The sequence below is a fragment of the Achroia grisella genome, unplaced genomic scaffold (genome assembly GCF_030625045.1).
Source record: "Achroia grisella isolate CSIRO2021 unplaced genomic scaffold, CSIRO_AGI_Agris_v1 utg853, whole genome shotgun sequence".
Taxonomy (NCBI): domain Eukaryota; kingdom Metazoa; phylum Arthropoda; class Insecta; order Lepidoptera; family Pyralidae; genus Achroia; species Achroia grisella.
Window position 1 is genome coordinate 226201 of NW_026713043.1, and position 27852 is coordinate 254052.

The window sequence follows — 27852 nt, forward strand, 5'->3', positions numbered from 1 at the left end:
ACGTTTTAACACGTATTTGATAATATAAAGCAGAATCACTGCAAAAATTTGCAAATATCGTCACTACTTTGCCATTATCAAGAACTAACTAAATATTTAAATATGAACAGTTATAGTGAAGTTTTTAGACGACCGCTCTGTTTTATTAAACTATGATGGTGAAATGGCGAAATGCTGAAACAAAGGTCCGTAAAGGGCGAGCGGTAGCTTCCGGGCCCGCTACGTATCGAATCCCGCCCGCCCTGTCCGCCGAATTTCAAAGAATAAATTATCACGACAGATGAACAAGTCCTTATATCCTAATAAACGCACTAGTGGTATTACGAGCGTTACATGATACGTGGTGTCATGTATATAGGCGACGGTTACCACTTACCATGAGGTGGCCCGTCAATTTGTTTGTTTGTTAGCATTCCAATTAAATACAATATGTGTGGATTTAATTATTAAAAAATATAAGAGTCTATAATAGAACTACAACAATATATTTTTAGTAAATTTTGATTATCATCGTGTTTATAAGTAATTTTAACAAATTCTGTAGTTGTTACTACTTACAGTTCCCATTAACTACATATACGATGCAATATACATGAAACAGGTACTATTACTCCGCTTTCTTCATATAATTAAATTGTCCTCTTCCTGTAAAACATATAACTCGCTCCATAAAAGAGCGATACTTGCCGGCTATAACTACGCTGGTTAATTTAGGGTTTTATTCGAATTCCTTGTTCTTGCACATGTGATGTACTTCATACATATAAAAAAAGTATGATAAAATATATTTTCTGACATACACAACACGGTTTTAGCTTTTACGGAGATTTAACATGCAATCAATCAATTGCACAAAAATAAAACACAAACTAGCATTAAAAAAAGCAAAACTGGAGAATAATTTAAATAATTGTTCATCATATATTACTTATTATATTATCTATGAAAAACTTTTCGATTTCACTTATTTAATACCTATTTATACATCTGATACTAACCATGTGTACAGGATTCGATTAGTCTTTGCGTAGGGCGGCGCGGCGCAGCCGACTCACTGTAGCTTGGTCAGTGCCCCGCGCGCCGCGTGCTTACCGCTTGTCGCTTACTTCTCTGAAACATTGTTCTAATATCATTGTCTATATACAATATTAATCACTAACAACAGTTCACTTTAAATATAACACGGTAATTACCGGTTCTATTTTTTGCTAACATATTTCCTCATATTGTGTCTAATATTTAACTTTTTGTATTAGGAATGTGGAAAGGATTAGGTTAGGGTTTTTTGCGGTGCTGAAATAAATCAAAGGTAAGATAAATTTTACTTTTTATTTGCATAGAAATAGCCCTCGGTCAATGTTTGGTACGGTTAATTGCGTTTCGCCTTTGTTGCGTTTCTTTGTTTGATTTAAAATGATTTTGTATTATAATCAAACATATAAATTGAACATATAAACATATTATTTACTCTAATGAATATATGTAAAATTATCACTAATATTAGCATTTTATTTTGATTTAATTTTGTTGTAATAATATTATAAGGATATATTAAATAATTAAGTAAAGGTATTATGAACTCAATTATTTTATTAAAATACTTATTTAAGAAATTGTTTAATGCAATAATGAATTATTAACATAATTATATTAAAATATTAAGTAACAGGTTTTTAATTAATGACGTTAACCCATCAAAACCTACTAAAAGGTTTTGATGGTTTGCTAATAGTTTTGGTGATTAGTATAATGTAATTTATATATTTTTTTAGTTTTAAACATATTATTTTATATAATATAATATATACAACTTACATAGAGATTGTTTTAGTAACTGTGAAAGACTCTGAGCTGAGGTCGCCTCGTAACACGTATAGTAACTTAATTATCCGACGGAAACTGTGTCCCTACTTCGGTAAGCACCCTGAATAATAATTCTTGCCACATGATATACAATCGGAATTTTAAGATTTACATAAAATAATTAATGATAGTTAATGATTCGCATATTTTGTATATTCTAGTAGAAGTAATTGAAAGAATAATAAGTAATAATGTATTACCAAAAAATAATACATATTGATTTTATTTTATTTTGTTTAATAAAATAGTAACAATACACAGAAGTATAATTATGAATTTTAATTACATTATCTAGAGGTACAGACTAAAAGTCTGTACTATATATGTAAATAAAATATATAAAATTATATAATACGTAAAGATTAGATATACGATAGACGAAAATAAATCAAATTGTACTAATAGTGCAATTTTTTTAAATATGTTAAAAAAATATTTTGGGTCAAAATAATGTATATTATCAATTTAAAAATAAATACCATCCAGATAATTCATTTTTAAGTTGTAGTAAATAAAGCAAAAGTTTTTTTTCAGTGAGCTCAAGATATTTATAGCTACGCAAGCTACGACGTAGCAAGCGCGTAGCACCCTCATTATTGTTTAAGCAAAGGAAGTAGAGAAGTTCGCCGAACTATAGTGTGATATGTGTAACATTACCACTATTATTAAAAAGATGATAGTCTAATCTAATATTACTATTAGCACAGATAATATAATATTACATAGTTACCTTTCTCTATATATATAAAACCAGTATCACGCCCATCACGAATATACCATGCCGCCCATAGTACCATTCCTGTGAAAGAAGAATTTTTGTCTCCGTTCCATATAATTCTATATATATATCACGCTTTAGACACGCGACACATTTCACATAGCAAACTGTTAAGTGGCAGAGTTAGGTGATAAAAAGATGCCTGCGGACGACTTTGAACAGTCTTATAGAAGATTAGATAAATTTTGAAATTGCGTCAACAAAAGACATTTCTTTCAATCACTATTGAAGAAATTTGTCGCAATTTATGCTTTGAATATATATTTTGAATATATGTATTTATAAACATATAAGTTAATAAAAAATCGTAACCTTTAAATAAGTTTACAAAGTGTCACATTAATTGATTCTATTAGAATAGATTACATGATAATTACCGTGAATTTTCTAACTCAAAGTTCAAGGGTAAATCAATTTAAATTTCCGAGAGAATTATATTAGTTATTTGGGAAAATTAAGGTTGCGCGAACAAGCCATCAGTAGCTAATGATAGAATATTAAACGTGCCGTGTTTAGAAAGTTGCGTATACAAACGTCAAAAGCTTTAAATTAGTTTTGATTAAGGCTCAATTATAACTGAGTTCTATGTTTTTAAAGTGTTTTTTAAATATGTTTTTTACCAGAGGTAGACTGTAAAAAGTCGTTTACCTGGATGCATTAGTCTCACCTATTTTGGCCGCTAAGTAACTTGATTAGTAAGCTGTGGTTCAGTTTGATATTCAGATTAAGTAGTAAAATTATAGGATAAGAGGTACGTCTTAGTCCTCTGCAATGACAACGCATGAGGTATCACGGGTGTCACATGATATCTTGATGTCCGTAGTGCTAATATATACAGGTATTCTTCTGTTGCTTATTTACCATTTCAAATACATAAAAAAACAAGGAAGTTTTTAACTAACAACGTTAATTAAAATATGTTAATAACGTATATAAAAACTAGCTACTCGTCCCGGGTACATCTATTATATATATAAACCTTCCTCTTTAAACACTCTATCTATTAAAAAAACGGTTCAAAATCCGTTGCTACTCAACGGATTTTAAAGATTTAAGCATACATAGGCAAGGACAGACAGCGACAGTGCGTTTGTTTTATACTATGTAATGATGACAACTATATATTTTGTTAATTTTGTAAATTAATCTAATAAAACAAGGAATATTTAATAGGATGTAATATAGCCAAGTACGCAATTACATTCGGTCAACTTTGCCAATAAATGTAGAGAAATTAGGATCATTGCACGAATAAAACTTCACTTCAACAATGTCGCTTAATCTAATTTTCTTTTACATTAATGAAAATGTTAATAAAGTTATCAATTTGCAATTGGCTTATGAAATAAATTATAAAGTTTCTTTATACGACGTGAAGTCTCCCTACCTACGCTAGTTATATTGACTAACTATTGTTCAGCCCCGGCTTGGCTCGGGGGTTAATTTTTTTATGATTCGTATCATTATATTAACAAAACAAATAATATAATATAATTTATTTATAACTCTGGAATATAACGTATTTGTCAAACACTAAAAAAAATCTAATATTCGCTCTATTGTTTTAATATTAGTATAGATATTCTATAGGTAGAATAACTATACCATATAATATTTAATACTATAAGTAGGGCCTGTGTTATAGGAAGGTACTAAACAACTAATACAAAAATACTTAGGTACTAAGTATTTGTATTAGTTATGTTAAAGAAAATTTAAATACATATTGTATTTAAATTTTAATTTAAATTCTAATACAAATACTGAATACCTAAGTATTACATACATAGAAAATACACAGACCGATACAATCACACTCATGAATACAAATGTTTGCACCGTGCGAGGAATCGAACCCGCGACCATCGGAACTAAAACATTGCTCTAAGCTGATATACCACCGAGATCATCAATTATGAATAGGAATTTTTACAATGTAATGTATGACTTTCTTTTATCAATTTTAATAACTTTAAAAAAAAAACGACCGTTTATAAACTACATCAATTCAATCCAGGGTGTATCGCTAGTTATCAGTATTTATGTTTGCGATAATACTTGATAAATACATCGATTATTAGATGTTATAAGAGAAGCATTTAGTCCCCGCGCGGCTCATTAAGTCCAAATCCAATTATTGTTGCTCCCGAGTTTTCTCGTCAATTAACAATCAATACTATGTTGGTTACGAAACGACTAAAAAAACTCTTGGAAAAAATCCTCATTCTCACTCTATAAGTAATAATATGCATATGTAACTTGAATGATAAGTGAAAAATTAATTATGGCTGAATTTCGACCTCTGGGCGACAACTAGTAATATTTTTTTTATAATACGATGGTGGCAAACAAGCTTACGGCTCATCTGATGGTAAATGGTTACCATAGCCCATGGACACCAGAGACACCAGGGGCATTACATACGCGTTGAGGACCGTTAAGAAATCCTTCTTGAAAAACTCCAATAACTAAAGTGCTATTAGGAATGGAAGTAGAGAAAATATGATTTTTAAAAGTAGCGACTAATAGCTCATTTTTGTTATTGACAGGCCCAATATACCTCCACGCTATTTAGTCTGGAAACCACCGTGATTAATTCCTGGCAAATTGCCATCTGTCCAAATGACTTTACCGAGATACTTGTTTTGGTTACCTCAGCCTCACATATTTCTTCCTCTAAGAAGCTTGCATTATATTCAGTGATCTAGTTTGAAATATTGCTATGAGATTGATATCTCAGTCATCCGAAATGGCAACACCTGAGAGATTTTACTGACCTTACATGACGACAGACGGGATGTCCGTAACGCATTTTATGTGTATAGAGCGACAATAGTTGTCACTTTCTATGTATAATGTTAGCTTTTTTAGTATTTAAGTTATACCACAGATAATATACAAAAATCCACCCGACTCGCATCACTTTCGTTTACGTCTCATTTCCCCGTTTTTGCAACATTTTTCATTGCAACTCTACTCCTATAAGTCATAGCGTGATATTATGAGGTCTAAATGTTTCTATCGGTAAAAGAATTTTCTAAATCGGTTCCATAGATCCGCATATAATTCTCTGCCTTTACAACTTCATAAACTTTATCCCTTCATATTATATTGCCAACTCTGCAAATTTTTATATATATATTTTTCTACCAATTATAAATGTATTTTCTTTATAGAATTAAAGTAGCTTTTATTAATGAAATTATAAGATATCTTGTAGTGGTATCATCTTAGTCTCTTTCCGGAGAATCATCAGTTACACCAACAGATAGTTTCGCATTCCAATTACATAAAAAAGTATATAGAGATTGCATTGATTGTAAAACAATCTCGGAGCCTTGTGCGGCACAGTTGGCTGGCTGTATATATAAAAAGTTCCTGCTGTGTAATAATAACGTTCCGAAACTGCTACCACTTTTATTGGTTTTCAGGGCATAAATACACTCATAATTTATGTATATAAGCTGATAAAGTTTTTTCTTATAGGTATTTTTTTTATTTTTTGATATTCACATATATACATTATAAAGTATCTACAGTAACTATTTCAGTCTAAATATATGCGACAGGCTGTTCTCTGCATCTTTATCTGTTTTTGCAGAGAACATGCCCATGTCTCTCGTAGTGATCAATCTATCTTCATGTTCAATTTTGTTAACATCAGTTACGCCGGTTACAGCTAAAAAGGTATTAAATAGTCAGACACACTTTCCCATTTATATTATATATTATAGACAGATACAATATTTAGTAAACTTTAAAAGAAAAAATATAATATTATTATTTAACTGTAACTTTTAGTAATTATTTGTATTATGTGATATAATGACTAAATTTCATATGTATATTCTCGAGAATGCTATCTTTTACTTCATGTTTTCATAAAATTTAAGAATAATTTAAAATAGTCTTACACGTTATCTAGAAAGATTGATATTAAACTAAAAACGAAGAAGGAAAATAACGAAAGATTACTTTCATTTTATTGAAAACTATCAGTTTTAAAAGAAACGAACGAATAATAAACGATTGCCATTAAATATGACGACGACGAACAAAGTCATTATGTAGTAACTTAAGTCTTAATTATCTCTAATTAAGTCTGCGCCGCGCGGGACAATCATGGGTCATTAGTGGGCAGAGAGAAGACTTATCTGATAGCTTACAATGTGGTATATACCTCAGACTATATAGGTTTTAAGCTCATTAATTCTAACATACTTTAAAATCAAATCTGTTTAAAAGTATATGAACATATAGTACCATCACAATTTATATGTATATTTTTAATAATTATCCTTTTCGTGAGATGGTCTGTGTTTTTTGATTATAGAATAAATAAAAATAAATATTATCATGACTATAATCCGTAAAAAATAGAAACATTTTTAACTAACGTAACAGTGTACTGAACTTAATATTTTAAATAAGATGTAAAGTTATAAAGTATTAGAATGAAAAGCATAATTTTGACGAAATCGAATTGGGTCAAATCGATTATTTAACAAATTTATAGTTCTGTAATGATTATTTATGTTTTGATCCTATTCACAGTTAAAAGTTATGTGTAGATAAAATGTAGTATGTAACTATATATACCCATGTAAGCTTTATAATGAGATTGGAGATGATTGACTTGTATGACATAAGCATTAGTAAAATAAAATGCCCTGGACTTACCTAGCACCCTCGGACCCCTTTAGTCCAAAATTAAACATAGCACGTATACTATAAAACCAAAAATAGACCTATAAATATTGAAATACATTTTATCTAAACTGATTCTTATATATTTTAATATAAAATATTCTTACAATGATAATGAATAGTGAAGAAATGTGAAACACGTCCTAGGTACCAGGACGTTATTCACAAATATTATTCTTTATTGTACACACACACATAGGACAAAAATAACAAGGGCGAGCTCATCTCTAAAAAGAGATTTCTTCCAGCAAACCTAGAAAATGTTATTATAGTATAATTTGGTCACTAGATCAGCAGATACGTGTACGAGAAAAGAAATATTATTTAGATTTTTTTTATCTACCAGGAAATTATAAGTACGAAAGAGTAAACGGAAATTACATGAAATAGTTGGAACTGGCTCACTTTTCCGTCCAAAATTAAACCGGAAAATTCATATATAAAATATTCTTACAACGATAATAATAAAACCCAGGACGTGTTTCGAATTTCTTCACGTATTATTTTGATTTAATTTTTTTACCTACCAGGAAATAATAAGTACGAAAAAGTAAATGGAAATTCCGTGAACCAGTTGGAATTGACGTGAGTGTACGTAGCGAAGTGAACAAGTATGAAGCACTCTCATGGAGTCGTGCCAAGCTCCACTGCACCCCTTAGCCCTTTTCAGAGCTCCTCAGGCCCTTTTATACCGAATAGCCAGTAACTTGACCTCGCCGACGAATTAAGAATATTGAAACCGGTAGCTTTTTACGAATAATAAAAATGGCTACTCATTGTTCAATGTCGAATCTTTGCTTTTATAAAAAGGAAGCTCTTGTAAAGGTCTGCCAAGAGTAATGGTTTTAAATTCAAGTATGTAAGTACTAATCAGAACTCACAAAAGAGGCTGGAATTGATATTTCTTTGTACCTGATAAATTCATAAAATACAGAAACAAAACTTAAAAGAAAGAAAATCGGGAATTTTAAATTCTTAAAAAATATATATAACCATAAAAAATATAGTTAACAAATTTGTTGTACCCAAAAATAAAATAAAATATGTTGTTTCATATTATATTCGTATAAACAATTTTATAGGTTTATAGATTTAGCTGGTACAGTAATATTTACCACCTAAATCACTGACTATAGAAATTTATGTTAGGTCATATTTTTTTTTTATAATATATGATCAAATCGAAAAACAATCAAATAACTTATTTTATTATGAATGAATGAAAATCTCTTTATCTCTCACCGAAAAAAATAAATACAAAAAGTAACATGTATAGAGACAGAGGTAACAAAGGGCGGCCTTATCGCTAAATAGTGATTTCTTTCAGGCAACCTTACGATGGAGGGAGAGATTAATTAAACTTTGAGTCTGGTCGAGGTATAACAATAATTAATGTTTAATAATAATGGTTATAAGTATTATTAAATATATATAAACTACATATAATACATACGTACATATAAATATATAACGTGTAAACATTATACCTAAATTAAACAAAAATATTATATATTTATCCCGTCTAAATAATTATAGAAAGTAATTTAATGTTAATTTTTTATAGCATTTGGTTAATGAAAAATTATACATTGGCAACACATAAATGACCTTACATTATATTGATCAACAACCCTAAATGTCTACAAATATTAAATTCCCATTGTGATGAGCACGAAACGTCATTGAGTCTAATCTACTTAGGTACGGGTCGGGAATTAATCGAGTTACGCCCGCCTGCCATGCTAACAGTCTATTTAGGTGCCTCAGACCAAATAATCGACAAGCGCATTATGTAGAGAACGGTTAAAAACCGTATAACCGATTTATCTTACGGCTAGCTTTGTAAATAACGCAGCGGAATTACATATTTTATTCGAATCTCGGAGGAGAAGTAAAGCCAAGATGAATCAACGCCATTCGTCTATCGCAGGCAATCCCTTTAATTTTCTTCCATCTTGTTCGGGATCTTTAGAAGATTCCCTGTAGATATACTTGATGTCAGTGTTTTAAACTTTAGCTAAACAAATTTCAGATTTATATTATTCTTTATACCTGCACTATCTGACCCGCGCAACTTCGTTCATCTTCAACACTTAATATTTATGATTATATTGCGTCCAATTTACATAATATATTTTTATATTATATCCTATATGATATTCTAATGTATAAGCTATATTACTAAAAAGTTTCATCAAATACCGTTCAGTAGTTTTTGCGTGAAAGAGTAACAAACATCCATCTGTACTCACAAACTTAAGTGTTTATAATATTAGTAAGTATACTCAAACTTTAATTACATATTTAACAGAAGTATATTTTATGCGAATTTGTCTGTCTCATTTATTTCTGACGCTAAGCTGCTTGATTTTTAAACTGTATTCTGGTTTAAAGGGCGAGGATCTCAGTAAAATTATATGGTAGAGACACCTAACATCTAGGTCCTCAGGAATGGCAATATATTAGGATTTCAAGATGACATAATATTCATAAAGTAGATTATTTGTAGTCGTATAGTTAATGATTACTACTTTGCTATTACTTCCATATGGTTGGCCATTATGATTATGTGTAAAAAAGAATTGCTGAATTTAGAGTATTTAGTCGAGTAAAACCCAATTATGTTATCTGTGGTATAACACTGGCTTACTTATTTCGGTCGCTGAACCACTCTGAAATTCAAGCTATGTTCCTGTATAAAGTGTGAGATACGGTAGAGGAATTACTGCGTACGGAAGTAAATATCTAAGTCTTAATGGCAAAGAATGAGGGGTGCCATGTATTGCTATTCAGGTGTTCAATTTTATATATTTTTATTATTTTACAGATACCGAGATGAAATCGCAGCTTAAGTATTTACTTAGTTGTATATTTTCATAACTGTGTTTACTCGATTTACTTACTTAAGCTGCGATTTTATGTCGATATAATTGAATTCACTATCATGTAATAAATGCATGTAATATCATGAATTTTAATAGTTCTATTTTTATAGTTGTAACATTGTTTTCTTGTAAATGATAGACAAAAGGATTCTTCAACGTACCTTGTTGGATTCTCATAAACAATGTGAGATCTACATCTCAATTAAAAATTTGTGTGAAATCGATACTCTGTGTAAAGTACATAAAATTTCTCGCAAGAACTTTCGACCATTATTTTCTTAGTATATCTGTATTTTATAATTACTAAATTATACCGGACATATACGCTTGCGATCACAAATATAATAAAGAGCCATTACATATTTCTTAAAAATAAAATTATCATTTTATAAATGGAATGTTTCTTTTTGCAGAAACAGAAACATAATCTTCTCGTACATTCCGTATAAAGATGAAGTGCGTAAAATTATTTATAATTTTTCTATTACTGTTATCATGCAATAATCCTCCACAAAATCTTACTTATAATATATACCTGATATATTTATTTACACATTACACTCTTGAGGTGGTATTTTAGTTGGAAAGGCACAATTTGTAGTTTTCGTGTACAGGTTGTAAAGGTGTTGATTCGTATATTAAGCATGTTTGATCAAGTACATCTCGGGCGCTACCAAACAGTAGCAGGTGTTCAAATGTTTGCTCGCTAGAGCCACATGGGCATCATACGTCATATTAGCGAGCACGCTTTGAGACACCTAATATTAAAGTTTTATAATATACTAGCTGTGCTGTGCTGTATCAGTGACGTAAAATTTATAGCCTATGTGTTATTGTGATGTATAAGCTGTAACTTACTACTGTCATTATAATTAAGCTGCATTCAAAAGAAACGAGCTGACAAGACCACAACAGATGCACTAGTTATTCCAAAAAACACTATCTCACATGCTACAATCTATTTTACACTGTAGTGACTTTGAAACGTCCAACAGGTATTAAAAATGAAAAGTTTAAAGCTGAAACTTACTATTCGTAATTATTATGAGTCTGCATTCAAAACAAACGAGCTGACAAGAGCACAACAATAGGCGCTCTCGTGCATTGTCCGTTGTACGCTCACGTGCCCTCGTCACATTGCGGTACCTAAGTATCGACCGACTGACTGTCCACTCACACGCCCTCTACCGTACCTTTGACGAAATTGTTTTTCAACATTTCTAGATTTTTTGTTAATAAATATACACAATTGCTTTTGAGCACTTGGAAAATATAATGATATATTCAAGAATACAAATAGAAACTACAAATGTAGCTATTTTTTATAATGGTATAAATATATTATCAGTGTGATGCAATTTTAATTTGATCTCAATTCTATTGTATAAAACACGATCTGCCGATTCTTTAGCTTTTTCTTCCCTCTTGTCTTATACCATGTAATTATTATAATGATGATTCTGGATGATTCACACAGCGTCATATTATTACTATAAATACAAACCATTATACAAATGTTTGTATCATGCGAGGAATCGAACCCGCAACATCGGATGTAAGGTAGTGTGCTAAACCGATGGACCACCTAGGCCATCAATTATAAAAATAGCTTAATTGAAATGAAGAAAACAAAAGCTCGTAATAGAAAAGTAAGTTTACCTATTAAACAAGGTTAGATGAAAACTCAAGCGAAATCGGTTGAGTCAAATGCAAACAAATATAATTTGTTACATTATAATAGAATTAAGGCACAATAAACTAAATTTCAGTAACAAATTCTATATATTTAATGCAATAACATTTCGGAGTACAATCCAATTTTATGAAAAACAAGTACAAATGCGATTAGCGTTCAACAGTCGTCTAGACGGGAGACGTTAGGTATTATAGTCTCGAGTTTGCTGTTTATGTATTTTCAACACTCTTGATCGTAAACTGGATCTAATTTCCACCGGTTTTCGATATATAAAGCAGCTTATAAAACACGCGTGCGTTATAAACGCAAACAGTGAAGTTACATTCAATAATATTTTCCCCACATTTTATTAATCAAAATTCGAATTGACTGCCGCGCAGCATCCTGTAGACAGCGAATTTATTTAAAAAAGTAAAACAGCGGGCATAATTTATAACAGTGTGCATCACAGTTTTAGGGTTGAGTTTATTTAAAATCAAGTGTACCGAAAAACCTCGTACGATTTACGTGCGTATTTAACACACTCGGTTCTACTACGCCCTCGTCTTAGTTCGAGCTAAAATTTTGCTACGTGTATTATAACCATCATAACGCACTTATATCGTAATATACTAAAAAAAACGGCTCCATCGCACTTTATTGTATCAAATACAGAAAAATCATAAAATAATTAATTTAGATGAACTAATAAAAGTCGCGGTCTTATAAGAAATCTCTTCCAGACAACCCTCGGGTAGGGAAGGTAAATATAAGAAATACGCTATGGCGTAGGTGGCGCATGTTATAACCGAAATATTATATTTATTATTTATTGTTTATGGTACTTTTTTATAATGTTATGTTCGTATTTGACCGACACGAATAATATTATGTGTCTATTTTTATTTCTCAAAAACAACCTTCAATTTATCCGAATGATGGCTTTCTACGACCTTCTGCTACATTTGATTTAAGTATATTCAGCATACTACCATATTCGAACTAAAAAAACGATTTTTTACGAAATAGCGTTATTACGAATAGCTTAAAATCTACAAGTTAGGCTTTAATTAAAATTATTAAAGTTAGAAGCATAAATAAAAAATCGGATCGCGTGGGAAATATTCTCAGTTGGCACCCATATAAAGCTTCTATTATAATAATATAATAATAACCCAGAACAACTTACATAGCGTCATCAAGTCCCAAGCTAAGAGCTTGTGTTATGGATACTAGATAACTGATACTAATACTTAAATACTTTAAATACATAGAAAATAACCAGAATTGTTTTTATTATGCTAGGAATGGAATTTGAATCCTCGGGTAGTAAGGAGTTGTGCTAAACACTGAAGTCATTAATTTAATATATGTATGTTGACTGTTAACACAATCTATTAGGAATCAAATCGAATCATATCGAACAGATGACATTTATTCCTAGTGTTTATCCCTTTAAGCCATTATAGAAGATTTATTACATAGATGTAAAGGGTATGTCGTAAAAAATATTTATTATATCCAATCGAAAGACAGAGATAGAACGTATTCATGAAATTGAACATCTACTAAAAAGGGAAATGGAAATCTATAAATATATTTTGATCTTATTAAACTAAATCAATCATGTTACAGGGCACTTCATATTTTGTATTTCACACAAGTACTACTTTTAGTTTTGTCTTAATACTACATCGTACCAATATTATAAATGCGAAAGTTTGGATTGATATCTGTCAATGTCCATCTGGACATTTGTATCTCTCTCACCCAAATGCTCCTGAAGAAATTTTTATGTAACTTACGAACAGTATAACTTATGTGTAAGTTAGGCCAGTATAATACATCGGTTACCAATTAAAAAGATATTTTGTGAATTGGTTTAAATATGATAACTTTCAAGAATGTCTATAAAAATTATTCAATCAAAGAGATATTATAACGTGCGTTGCATAAACTGTTAAAGTTACTCTAAGTGTAGAGGGATTGGTTATCATAAATAGCTTTAGTCGCAATGTCATAGTTATGTTCTATCTGGATGCCATTATAGCAAAAATAAAGAACAATAATTAAATTTATTTGGCCTTAGCCTATCTGTTCTTATGTATGAGCTATATTACTGTAAAGTTTAGCACTTTTTGCGTGAAAGAGTTTGTTACTCTTTCACGCAAAAAGTGCTGAACTGAAAAGAGAGAAAATTTACAGTAATATAGCTCATCCATCTCACATCCTACTCACAAACTTTCACGTTTATAATATTAATAAGATATGGATACAGTAATAAAAATATGTAGATTGAAGTAGATACTAAATTAATTGATATCAGAATAAGTACTTTTATCGGTTTTTTAAATAAAATAAACTTTGTTCTTTACTGTAGAATAAACAAACTCTCAATTACATGATGAGAATAAAGGCGAGCAGACGCATGGTGTCTTTTTTAAGATTTATTAATAAAATTTATAAATCACTACATTAATTGCAGGTCGTATCGGTAGATTCTTGAGCAGTGTTTCCCAACCTTTACTAAAATTCATATTGTTCACTCAAGAAACTTAAATAATAGGTTTTAGGAAGAAATCACTAGGAAATAATGAAACAGTAAGTAAATTTTCAATACATATAAGGAAAAATTTGAATTCACTTTCAATATAATTTTAATAAAGAGTCCATTTTCGAATTGCCCTTCTTAACCATCGAATTGACCCCCTATGGGGCGTGTGACCCATGTTGGGAAACACTGCTCTACAGTGTAATATATTCACTTATTTTATTACAGCGACAAAGCAAAAATATGAAAGAGGCCAAGCTCATTTCTAAAGTACATTCAAACGCAATAAAATATTCAGCACGACTTGTACACGAAGCTTAAACTGTGTGACAACTTTTTATTACATTTTATTGCCTCGCGTCGTAGGTAAGTAGGTACTTATACACGAGTACGTAATGTGAAGTTGTAAACTTGCTTGCGAATTCTTCGATAGTGTGTGTCAAGTTTTATGGGGTAGTTGCCCGGATTTTAGTGAGTATATAAATAAAATATGCTTTAGAAATTACTTAGTGTTAAGGGCTTTATAAATGACGTCACTACAATAAGGGAGGGCGTAGGAAAGTTTTTATTTATTTATTTTTATGACATACTGCGGCGATTCTAAATATTAAAATGAAAGCAAGGCAATTACGACCAATAAATTTAGAACCAATGGAAAATAGAAGGTATCTAATAAAGTAGTTGTCACCCGTGTCTTCCTCTGATCAAATGACAATTGGTTTGTTCGAATAACAACGTTAATCATTTGCACGGTGCGCTGAATCAAACCCACGATCATTTGAAGTGTGTATGTGCTAAACCGTTGGAACATCGAGGCCGTCGAATCAAATCAAATCAAAATATCTTTATTCATGAAGATCTATTACAGACTCTTATGATATGTCAAATCTACCGTCAGTTCGCTATGCTTTCAAGCTGAGAAGAACTGTAAAAAAACTGAGCTCGTATTATTTTCAAATAAGATTGTATGTGTTTACAATAAAACAGATTCATTTATTAAATTCAAGTTTGGCTGAATAGAGTGACCACCAATATACGCTATTGCAATTTTATCAAAAGCAAATAGTCTAATCACGGTCTGTAACCCGAACAGACCAGCCCCCACAAGCAGTACCAGTTCACGAATATGACGGATAATAATATAATCGCTTATCTATGCTTTTTTTATAATTACTATATTGCAGAAAAGCATACGTAAGCAAATACAGACAGACGCAAAATTATGTATATGTACAAACTTATCTCTTATAAGATTTTTTCTTCTTTTCCTATTATAACTTATCTTACAAATTAAGTAGAGGATACCGTCTCTACTAAAAGCTCAATTTCAGACGTCTTGTATCTTCGTTGTGGGTAAAGCTAGAGGTCTGCAAATTAAATTAACAAGAATATGCATCGAACCTAACTGACAAGTTACAAGTTTGCATCCAATACATCTAGTTTTCCAAGTAGATAGTCAAAGTTCCCTAATTTTGTCACTAACTCACTTACGAATCAAGCAACAGAAATTGTATGTACTAAATGCGAATTGGAGATAGTTATATAGATACCTAATTAGTTAATTGGGATTTAGTTTATTAAGAAACGAAAAAATGAAAATTCTATTGCATCCTTATGACTCTACATGTTTAAAAAAGGAATAATTATAGTTTGTTTGTTTGTAACACTTTATTGTACAGTAATTACATTAAAAATAGCAGGATCTTAAGAAATCAGTTGTACAATGGGGGATTGAAAGGAATTGTAGAGTGGTGGAAACAGATACATACATGACAATAACAACAAAAGCAAATGCATTATATATAATAACTAGAATATTAGATATAGTATGTGAATAAATTATTAGTATTATACATTTGAAACCTACGATCCAACTAAAAAAAATTTGGATGGGACGTAGGTACTCAAAGTATACGGGTTAATTCTTTTTATAAAATCGTAAATTTATATTTTGCCATTTCAAATAAATAGGAAACAAAGACTAGAAATTTAATATTAAAATTAATTGAGGAAAATATTGCAATGTTCACGAAACGTGAAATACAATTTGTATACTTCCTAAACAACGATATTTTAGAATTGGGTTAGTTTAATTCTAATCCTAACATAGATAACGTTAGAAGCAAGGAACATGTACAAAGTTTTTCATGTAAATAAAAACCCAGAGATCTTGAATTGTCGTTGTTTCATGCTCGTTGTTCAGTGGTAGTAATTCTTCAGTGCACCAGTACACTAAACAGATAAGGATTCGTGTCACGAAAGGTTCTACTTGCTGAAACTTTTTACATATATTTACTTTACTGCCAGATAAAATATAGGGTTCCGGGAACATTATTCTTTAACAGTAATACAATATTTACTAAAAATAAGCAAACAAATATACGAGATTTTTTTTTACATGATGGTAGGTGGTAAATAACTCCTATAGCTGACTAGCACAAATATATAACAATGGCTTCGCGCGGTTTCACCGGCATGGAATTTATAGCCTATGTGTTATTCTGACGTATAAGCTATATACTGTAAAGTTACATGAAAATCCGTTCAGTACTTTTTGAGTGAAAGTGTAACAAACATCCATCCATCCATCTATTTATTCATACTCACAAAGTTTCGCGTTTATAATATTAGTAAGATATTCCTAAAACTGATTTATGCTGCGCAAACATATTTTGATTAAAATGTACAACATTGCAAGAAAAATGCCAATCACAATATTTTTTATGTAACATAGGATGATTACTACTAAAGTGCATAACATATAAAACATGTGAAATTGAACAATACCTTTATATAATCTTACAATTACATCCTTAAATAAAATAATAAAAAATAGAAGATGAGGCCAGATAATGGATGACTGGGATGACTTCAGGTAATCATATGCAGTTATCCCATTACTAATCAACTCCTTCCCTCTTCGTAGTGAGGTTATATTTATTTAAATTTCAACTCAAATACTGCACAAGACTAATCTATAAATTTATGTTGAAACGTGCTGTGCAGCGAGGAATTAGTTCGCTAGATTACATGATTTATTCTTGTTAATTTAGCACAGCACGTACTAGATTAACGGCCCCTCTCCACTTCATCTCTCTTTCATGTACCTATATACTCAAAGTAAGTCGTATATATTTTTTTAATTAATGATAATATAAAGGTGCTTCCTCCTGCACTAACGGTTTACGCTGTCAAGGCACCAATGAGTATGATAAGATGAACATGAGGTCAGATCGGTTAGCCCAACTTGACAATTTCAGCAGGAATTTATCACGATAGTTTCGGGGGTACCGCGTGGAGGTCAACCTGACATGGTACTTTGCTGGCAGTGGAGTTATATTACTAACAATACCCGTTCCCACAGTATTTTATTATTAGTTTCTATGATTATAAGACAGGCATTATGATATATGACTGGGATGATTGGGATGACTTCATGTAATCATATGCAGTTATTCCTGACTTGCTTAAAGTGGAGCCAATACTTACGAATAAGAGGTTTCTGTTCACAATTGTGGACTAATGTCCACGATTACAGAAACTTCTTATTCATGAATAATAATTAAAAATAATAAACAAAAGTGCATACAGTTGTACATAGAGTCTCTATACTCAACCAAAATCGTATATTATCTTATTGATGGTTACAATCATTCTCAGACAGGTATTATGATATGACCATGAATAATACCTGCACTTGCTGATAGTCGACCCCTTCTTCGTGCATAAGAAGTTTCTGTAATCGTTGAACATGGATAGTAATGAACATAAATACGCACAGTCGAACATAGAATTCCTCCTTTATTTTTAATCAGTCGATTTAAATTTCTATTCATTTCTTTTGATCGTCGATAGAAAAAGTTTAAATCACTATCACGGTCTTAGGCAAAGACGACCCTGCGTATGCGGTTTAAATTTCTCTAAGTACATAGGGAGCACTGAGCGGGACGTAAATAAACACAATTCCAATATAAACAGGATACGTTCAGCTACATTAATAGTACGTGAACGAGTGAGCATAGCAAATGCGGCTCTATTCGAAAACGACAGCCTTGAAACTCCATTCACAATCTCATCAGGCGTGTGCCGAGAGGCCATTGTTTCGCCAACACTGCATCGGAGAGCAATCGAGTACCATCGAGGGGAACCGAGTTCATTATGGCGGATTCGCGCTTTAACCGTATTTTCAAGTATACTCACAAAAGTTCTCATTGAAATACTCCCTTGGGAATCGATTGTAGAATATTAAAAAATATATTGAAAACGCAGAATGGATATTAAAAAAATCGACTTTATACTTAAAATAGATAGGTAGATAGATTTCCCCCATAATTATACTCATATAATTATGAACAATTCATAGATCGACATAATATTAACATTATAAACTATAATATAACAATAATACTCTAATATTAAGTCTATTTTACCACCAATCGTTCAGAAATTTTCATATCAAATTAATTATTTCTTACCAAACATTTATATGTTATTATGTAACTATTCTTTTTTATTTACAATCCATAGATCCAGGATTGTAATTATTTACAATCCATATTTAACTGACTTAAAAAAGAATAGTTCCCAATTCGACATTTTTACATGAATTGATTTTTACGTTTTTTTCGATTTGAAATAAAAATATGTATATTGAATATATATTATTATTATAATAATAATAAAAATATATATATTTATATCAATATACATATTTTTATATAAATATCGAAGTCCCATAAAAACATCACGATGTAACCAGTAGTTTGTGTAATCGATTAAATCCGTTTTTTTTTCTTGGATGTCTTTCTTTGAATTCGGAAATATTTTCCCCATACATCTTTCATCTTCCATTTGCTATTTCACTATTTTAAGTTTTACGTTCTTAAAAAATATTACTATAGTTTATGTCCTTTCTTTAGCCCAGATTTCATCAAAATTTGTCAAGGGACTTAGTCTTAAAAAGGTAACAGATAAAGTTAGTTTGTACACAGATTTCGTTTTTAATATTGTATTAGTATAGTTATAAACATGTCATTCACATTTTTATTTAATTTATATTCTAACATACTACATATTGGCATTATCAATGATATTATTTATACTCATATATTCAATTTCGGCCATTGACGTTGACAGCAAAATATTAGTAGGATAAAAGTATCGAAAGATGATAACTTACGAATAATAGCACGACATTAAATAAACAATAGTACGGTTTATAAGAAAAATAGAATGACATTCACATATACAGTTAGTTATCTATCATATTGTTATAGAAATGTACGTAAGTTTTTATCTTCGACTGGGAGCTCCAAACCAATACATTTTTGTTTTAAGTAAAATATTTCTAATTGCTATTATATTATGTTTTACACCATATTTTGAATTAAATTTATCTACGCAATCAAAATTTATTGAAAAAGCTATGAGTTTATATGTAAGGCTGTAATGGCTCGGTCATCTAGCGGTTGAGCACACCGCTTTACTTTCTATCAGTTCGATTCCTCGCAGAGTACAAATCTTTGAATGCATGAGTATGATTGTTTGTATCACTCTGGGTGTTTTCTATGTATTTACAAAAAAATATATCTAAGTATTTATATCAGTTGTCAAGTACCCATAACACAAGCTCTGTTAAGTTGTGTTATTTACTAATCAACATATTCCTATAAGAAACTATATACCGATCTGTTTGTTACACACTGCAATATATTTCACTCGTCATTCCTAGTAGAATTTATGATATGGGTGCCTTTTGTCATGGTACGAACTACCTATATAGCTTCATTCAAACCGTCTGTATTCCCTATCGCTAGGTTACGACATACACGCAACATAATAACTATATATAGGTACATTATCTACATGCTAGTATCTATATGTTATCTATTCATGTCGTAGCTACGCTAAAAGATTGTATTTACGGTCTTACGGATTGTACTATTTATGGTTTGGCGATTTATCACACCGCTTTACTGCTGATCGCTGCAAGTTCGATTCTTCGCATGGTGCAAACTTTTGTATTTATGAGTATGATTGTTTGTATCGGTCTGGGTGTTTCCTATGTATATTATGTATGTATTTACAGTTCCTATAAAACAAGCTCTGCTTAGCTTGGGACTAGATGACGCTGTGTCAATTATTCAGGGTTATTATTATTTTTACAAGTGGTAAACTGTAAAAAGTCTTTAGCGCGGGTATCTCAACCTCGCCCCACCTACTTTACCGCCAAGCAGCTTACTTTATAAGCTGTCCTTCATTTGTAATGTGCAGATAAGGCAGTGAAATTACAGGATATCTAAGTCCTTTGGAATGGCAATGCGTGATTAGTATTAAGGGTGTAATAACATGATATCCGTACTGCTTATATATATATAGGCGACGGTTAAACGCTTACCATCTTTTTATTATTACCTGCGTAGTGGTAATAGTATTGTACTAGATCTTTATCACAATTCACTTTCTTTATAACTTTGTTGTAATATTTTTTAGCACAAAGATTATGAGAAAATAAATTCAAATTAATACAAACATAAGAGTCGTTTTCGAGTATCGTTTTCGTCAAACAACTTCGAAATTTGTATTACATTTTTCCTCTTTTTGGTACTTAATAAAAATTTATCCACCAATCCTATTACGTTTTACTTTCTTTGTTTGCGTACATTCACAATACAAAATAATAACAAAGTATTGATGCGAAGTAATATTTTTAAATTGGATATTGAAAACAAGAATGTTTCGCAAGGAAAAGTGTCAATACTCTCATTTTCTCTTTAAATTTAAAGAGGTCCTCGAATATTATATTTATTGAAAATACCTACTAAACGCAACTTTGATGGATGTCACTATTATATTTCGGTATACAATTCAATTTCAGCCTAAATCGAGATACATTCGTTCTAACTGCGCACAATAAACCATAATATTACCTAAATGTAACAGACATTTCCTTTAACATGGTGTTGGGTACACCTATTGTTCCACCATCGTGCTTGATTTATTATAACTTTACTGGCGCTATTATTAATATTACTTAACCATCAATAATATTTAACGAATTGAGTATTTATATCTATTTTGTTTATGGTCGAAATTCGATTAATTCATTATTCATTATCATCTAATGACCGCTTTCACAATTCGATTTAAAATGTCACTCAAACACCTAAATTTAAACTTTATAATCTCAATTCACACAGCGCCATCTAGATCCAAGTTAAGTTCACTAAAGCTTATGTTATCGGCACTAGATAACTGATATAAATACGTAGATTTTTTTTCGTAAATACATACATATTATATATACAAAACACCCACACCGATACAAAAAATCATACTCATAAATACAGATGTTTGTGCCGTGTGAGGAATTGAACCCGCGACCAAAGGAAAAAAAGCGGTGTGCTAAACCGCTAGACCATGTAGGCCGTCAATATGTCAATATTAATTAGAAAAGTAGAAGTAGTGAAGTGAAATAATTACTTCGCAATATATCAACGTAATCGATGAGTTTTATACAACTTTTACCCACATTTGTACACAGACAAACAAAAATGAACTTTCGGGACCATTAAACTGAGGTATTACACATATTAATTATTCGTAACCCAAGCACCTACGAAGAATTTCATTAAAACCAGTCCTCTGAACAATGGCGCTTCCAACGGTACTGTTACGTAACAAAACCATGCGAGTTGAGGTATTAACGTCAACAAACTAATTTGTTTAAAGTACTGTTTGTAATTGTAATAAAACGTAAGTTCATCGTCTGTGTAAATATATATATATATATAACACATATTCTTATAACATGCGAGCTATGCTAATTTGTGTTACAAATAATGTTTTTACTTTACATATTATATGCGGGAATTATAATAAAAAGTATTCAATTTTTAATATCAAATGTTAAATATAGATTAAGATCTATTTTTGTACAGCCATTTTTGGAATGTCTCGGTGGTATAGAGGTTTAGCACACCGCTTTACTTCCGATGGTCGCGAGATCTATCTATCGAACGATGTAAATATTTTTATTCATCAATATGATAGATTGTGTTAGGTTATATATTTATTTCCAAAAAAAAATGTATTTATATTAATTGGGATTAGATGGCGCTGTGTGAATTGTCTTGTTGTGATAGTAGTTACTCAAGATATTTAAAAGTGTTCCTCAAAGTTTAAACATATGGCTTCTATGAAAATAAAAAAACAAATTCTTGGTCAAAGGTAAGGTATGACGGATTTACCATTTATATCCTTTATGACTAATTCTGCATGGGATATTTACCTTTCAAATCCACCTTGTTATTTAACCCTACTTAATTTAGTAACAAGCATGTAAACATCCTTAGAATCTGTAATATTGAGAATATTAATTCCTTCGAAACTTATACATACATGTCATAGCTTAATATTACTCGTAGTAATTATAAAAAATCATAAATCTTCTATAAACTGCCATAACAATTTCCATCAAACAATAATCCCAATTAAACCGGCTTTCAAATACAGGAAAGCGTATCGATGCTCGTTCATTAGTTAGATAGCAATGATACTATAGAGATTTACAAAGGATTCAAATATATAATAACATCACTCAAACGATTGAGATACGACGAGTACATGACTTGTATCGCACTATAACTTTTGTTTCAGAATTTCAAACGTAGTTAAAAACGTCAATGACAAACAAACTATCGGACCAACTGAATGTTTACCTATAAATATGAACAGAATCGAACTTATCACATGCATTGTAAATTTTAAGAACAAAGAAAAAACAACTTTTACAAATAAACATATTATTATTAGAAGGATTATGTACAGTGTCTCCTATGCTCTCTATTATGGTGCTCTGTCTCTACAATATTCTTGTCTACTCTACTATTCCTCTGTATCCTGTAATTTCTCTGGCATAATAATATTTTATCTTTCATGCTGGAATACACTAAGCAACACAAGCAAACTGATTGGTGCAGAAATTGTAAAACAAATGTACCCAAGCAAACGACTGTACAAAGTTTAAATCAGATGAGTAGATGGCTCATTAAAATATGAAAAATTAGGCCTGTGTCAGCTATTTTAGCTGCCAATCAGCTTGCTTTTTAATCTGTATTTCAATTTTAGTGTAATATTAGTTTCTTAAATTGCAGGATAAGAGTCATACCATTTTAGTCCTCTGGAAAAGGAACGCAAGAGTGGTATTATGGGTGTAACATGAGTTCATAGTGTTGTTTACATATAGTCGACTGTTAAAACTTGCCTTTAGGTAGGTAATTCTTTGCTATTCCAATTACGTAAAAAAAACTTTGACGGCCTCGGTCGCCTAGCAGTTTAGCACACCGCACAAACATTTGTATTCATAAACATGATTGTTTGTATCGGCCTGAGTGTTTTCTATGTATATTATGTATGTATTTACAAACAAAAAATATCGGAGTATTTATATCAGTTGTCTAGTACCCATAACAAAAGCTGTGCTTACCGTGTAATTAGATGGCGCCGCGTTGATTGTCCAAGGATATTTATTTATTTATTGTAATCTGTAAATACAGTAGATATACCGTAATCTATACGTTAAAGTGCTTACGTATGACAAATACACGCCTAAATAACTCCTTTATTGCCCTCATAAGCTCTACGTGGATTCATTTTATAGCCGAGCGAATAAAGCGTTCATTCGCCTATCGCACGCTTGTTTATCACCTGGCTGGCCCTTAATTAGGTACTTGCCATTCCCCAACTGCGACTCGCTTAAATCACTTTAATAGACCGAGCATACCCTTTGTACCCCTACTTCTTAAGTTTTTGTATAATATAAATATAACACTTTTACTAGACGGAGACTTTGTGTATAGTTATTTGTATGGATACCTCCTGGTTACTTAATTCTGCCCCTAAGCAACTTCCATGAGAAGCTCAACAATGTTCTGGTGTACAATATTTTAGAGTAAGGAGGTATAATAACTTAATTTAAGTGACACAAATCGCTTTATAACTATATTTAAAAAAAAAACAGATTATTTTTCAGAATTATCGTTACTAGTGTTCGTCGCTGGTCGAAATTCGACTATAATAAAAAATACATAATCCAGCTATAACAAATATATATTATTTATACAATAAACAAAAGGTTATATATACGAGTGCGTATCAAATACATGGTGTTAGTTAGTGTGCATAATGTTTTTTATTGATTTCATGTATTTTTTATACATCATTTTACATTAGTATTCTGCACTCGTACTCCATATAAAAGTGTGCGAAATTTCATACTTCTCCGTCCGCTCAATTATCTTAAAAAGGGGTACAAAGTTTTCATGTATTAATATTGTGATATTGTACATAGATGTACAAAGAATACAAAACATATATGAAACATAAACGGTTAATGAATATATTTCTGTTATTTCTTTGTTGTTGCATGTGGGCCATTTCTCATTGTTCCTTTCTCTGACTTTATTGTATTCGCCCACTTGTTTATCGCCTACAATAGACTCGTGCCTCGCAGATTCCTTGATTATATTGTAAGAATAGTTCATTCATATAACGTTCTCTCACATACATATATATTGCATACTTACTTTGACACAATTGGTGTTTGCTGTTTTGAATTTTACTATATTGAAATTGGGACATTACGGCTTCATTTATTTTTCGACGCGCGGAGATTCTGCTCTCAGCACTTTTGGATAAGGCTGTACACTACATATGTAACAAGATAGAACACACGTTTTGTTTAAGGGATGCACCACTGGAGGATGATAACATGAGTACGAGTTCAGGTCAGTTAGCCCATTGTGGCAGATTCACCAGGAATTTATCACGATGTTTTTCAGGGGAAACTGCATGAAGGTCAACCTGACATGGTACATTGCGAACAATAGAGTTAGTTATTACTAACAATCCCCTCCGTCCTCTATATATGGTTGGCACGCATAAAATAGAATAAATCAGCATCACCTTGGTGTCCTCAGGGACCTTTATGACTCAATTTAGATCAAATCGAATAATCGATAAATTTGTCTCTACGCACAAGTTTCTTGTCTTCTTGTGATTCTTCTCAACACAAGAAGAAAGAGCAACAAACTCGCTCTTTTAAATAAATGTTATTCTAAACAAATACAAATAACCAGGATTAGGCATGCGACAATCAACATACAAACAAGAGTATAATTCGATAGGATCACGAGACGATTAAACAGATCAAAAGTCGATTATGTAGATTTAAACAAGGACGGAATTACATATAAAGTATTATATATAAGTAATATGAAACGTTCGGGCGACAATCTCAGCGGAGGCTGCCTAATAGCAGTTTAATTTAAGTTTCCAAGTACGAATAACTTGATAGCGTGCCAAATTATTGTGTGAGGACCGAGACCCGACACCCTTCCTATCCCACGGGATTAAACCTGCGCGGAGCTATATACCCAAATGGAGGAATGAATGGTACAGTTACCTTTATTAATACATATATAAAACCTTCATGTTATTATTATTATGTAGACAGTTATTTCATTAGTAATTATTGTGATAGGATAATTTATAATAATTTTAACAATTGAGAGCGTCGTGGGCTAATTGTTTATTATCCAAACTTAGACTACAAGGTCTTGAGTTCGAATCTGACCGACACAAATAGTACTTTCTGTGTTAATATATATATATGAGAGAGAAATAACTCTTCGGTGATAAACACATTACAATACAAAAAGAACCCGAGAGACGGCGCATTAAAGCTATCCCCTGCTATGTTGGATTTATATTTGAATACAACACAGCAGGCCATCAACAGCCGACCCTGTAAAATGTAGTCAGATCACGTGTTGCCTTTATCATGATTTCGACTTAGTAACAATGTTCCTGATTACTCCAGCTCAAATAACAATTGTGACGGTATATTATACAACATAAAAAAATCAAGCAAACAAATAACTGTTACTATATTTTTTTAACGATTACCAATATGAAAGTATTCTATTCAGCTATAGCATCTCTACAGCAGTGTGTAAGATATAGCAATAAAAATACAATATCCGAAGGCATAATATCTGACTACTTAGAAATGGCAACGAATGAGTGCATCACAATGTAGTGTAATAATGTGCAGCACAAAAATTATTTATTCCAATAAACTTAAATTTAAGCAGTGTTCAATATGTCATTCTATACTACTCATTGGAAAAACTGGCTGATTATAAGAAGAATGAGAAAAGTTGTCGTTCTTTGAAACAATTGCTTGAACTTACATATTTATGTTAAAATGTTTGAATACAAACTACAAAATAGCACTCAATTAATTGTAGTCAAATTATCAAATACACAACCAACTGGTTAAGTAACTAAATAAGAATTTTAAAATTAAAATAACCCCGTCTCACCAAGTTTTACTTATTGTTATAAAATATGTATACATAGGTAGTTTAATCGTGATCATAGCGGCTGTACACTGCTGTAACATCGGGGAATAAAACGTGGTAAGATCTCGGTAGATCGTAATAAGAATTTTCTTAATTTTACAAGTAAATATTGACCGCGTTGAATTTTAAAAGGTTTATAAATTATTGATATTTATATGATGTTCGTAATGCCACTCATGTATATAACCATGACGTAACTTAACCACTTTCTATCAGACCGGCATGAACTTGTTTAAAAATCCAGATTCATAAAAGAAATACATTAGACAAAAAGATTACAGAGTGTAATTGTACTTCTGAAACCTTCGAACGTTGACCAAAGAACGCGAAGTTAATAATAATATAAATGGCATACAGTTTAAATAAAATTTTGCTTTATATCTATACCATCACAAACATTCAGTAAATGTGCAAACGCAAGCCAAATCCTAGTCTCTGTCGGCGATAAGCGGTCTTTGTTTTTTCGTTTACAAATCCCTTGCCGCTTTTAGTGGGTGGCTACCCTGTGTTGTTTTCATGGCGAATATTTGAAATGGAAAAGATACCCTTTTATCCAAATCCATATGATTTTAACCCAAACAGGAATGGACTTTAAATCATTTTATATTTTAGCTACACAAACACAATTCGTATTTTGGATTTCTTCAACATCTTTTGCATTTTTGGAAGAGTAAGAATAGGTAAACTTTATAGAAGGGGAAAAATACTACCTAAATTTTGTCTTTTTGTTCAAAGTAACCAAGAAACAATACTAAAAATATTATAAAATTAATGTCAACCTTTTCAGTATATCTGAACTTATTACCACAGATAAGACAGTATCAGTATCATAGTATTACTATATAAAAATATATAACTCAAATTCCCTGTTAACAAAAATCCTTTTCTCCTCAACTATAGTAATTATTTTCTAGTGAATGTTCCATGATAGGCTGATATCTCATCTCCTTATACCTGAATCCTTTCAG

At 31.1% G+C, this 27852-nt stretch overlaps 1 protein-coding gene across 1 annotated transcript in view; it reads left to right on the top strand.

Annotated features, from left to right (window-relative positions):
- Window positions 1-1079: 1079 nt before the first annotated feature.
- LOC131852453 (thrombospondin type-1 domain-containing protein 7B-like) overlaps window positions 1080-27852 on the top strand; it is a 98861-nt gene continuing 72088 nt past the window's right edge. Inside the window, exon 1 of the mRNA XM_059203108.1 lies at window positions 1080-1309. The gene's annotated coding sequence lies outside the window, so the exon portion shown is untranslated. The remainder of the gene's footprint in view (window positions 1310-27852) is intronic.